The following is a 1,108-nucleotide window of genomic DNA, read 5'->3' as shown; positions in this document are numbered from 1 at the left end:
GCTTCTGTGGTATATTTTTAACTTGTATAGGTTAGGTAAGGCAGTGTTTGAAAGAATAGGGGAGGAGAAAAATGAGCTGCCCAGGAAGCAAGCAAAGTCTGACAGGAAAAATTAACTACTGGAAAAATGTGGCTGCTGTGCCGGAGATGAAAAATAGCTGCTTACATCAAAGAGATTGCTCCACAGAACAGTGGCACTGAAAGACGTGGTGGTGGTGGCTGGACTGGATGGTCATAGAGGTCTTCTCAACCTTAATGATTCTGTGAACCTTACACCCTTAAGAGTACTGCCACAGACACATGACCAGCTCCTCTGTGTGCTTCCTTCTATCACAGACCACTTCTGAAAACTGACAGCAGAAACCACTCAGCCTTCGTTGGTTTAGTTGGCAAATTTGCTTCCCAGGATAATTTAGAATCTCTGCCAACAAAATCTAGGATAAAGCTTTACTTGCATTTCAGTCTGTGAAATGAAGGCAACAACACAGGACTCATCCTTGGAATGGCATCCGTGTTGTGCCTTACCTGAGTCCTACAGCAAACAACTCCAAAGGAGAACCACCATAATCCTGCATTATGGAACATAACATTTTATTATCTAAACCTTCTATTATATACGTTAGCCCCATGTCTGATCTCGTGTTAGTCAAGAGCAACTTAGGAATATGAATGAAAATACCAGATAACCCTTAGTAAAATTGAAAAGATCTTAATTTTGCCTCTTGTGGGTAAATAAGTAATTGGCAGTGTTATTTCAAGTTGTTATCTGCATCTTTGTGAAGGGTGAGGTTACCGTGGTACATGTGAACCATCTTTCACACTAGGAGACATTTCATTGTGAAGTAGCTTCCGTAGTCACCGAGTAACAAAAAGGCTCACTGTTAATTCAGCAGCTCCATTCTTTTTGCACCTTTTTGATAAATGCCCTTCTCAGGAAGGAATTCACCACTTGAGCCGCTGCTTTGCTCTTTATGAATTCTTTGTACTGATGTTCTGGAAGATGACCCTTAGTTTTACTGTGGTTTGCTGGCTAAGACTTCAGGAACTTGAAGAAACAGGAGAAAGGGGACTTTTTTGAATGTGCTGCTATGTAAGAGAAATAGAAGAGA

The sequence above is a fragment of the Lagopus muta genome, chromosome 3 (genome assembly GCF_023343835.1).
Source record: "Lagopus muta isolate bLagMut1 chromosome 3, bLagMut1 primary, whole genome shotgun sequence".
Taxonomy (NCBI): Eukaryota; Metazoa; Chordata; class Aves; order Galliformes; family Phasianidae; genus Lagopus; species Lagopus muta.
This window is presented reverse-complemented; position numbering follows the sequence as displayed.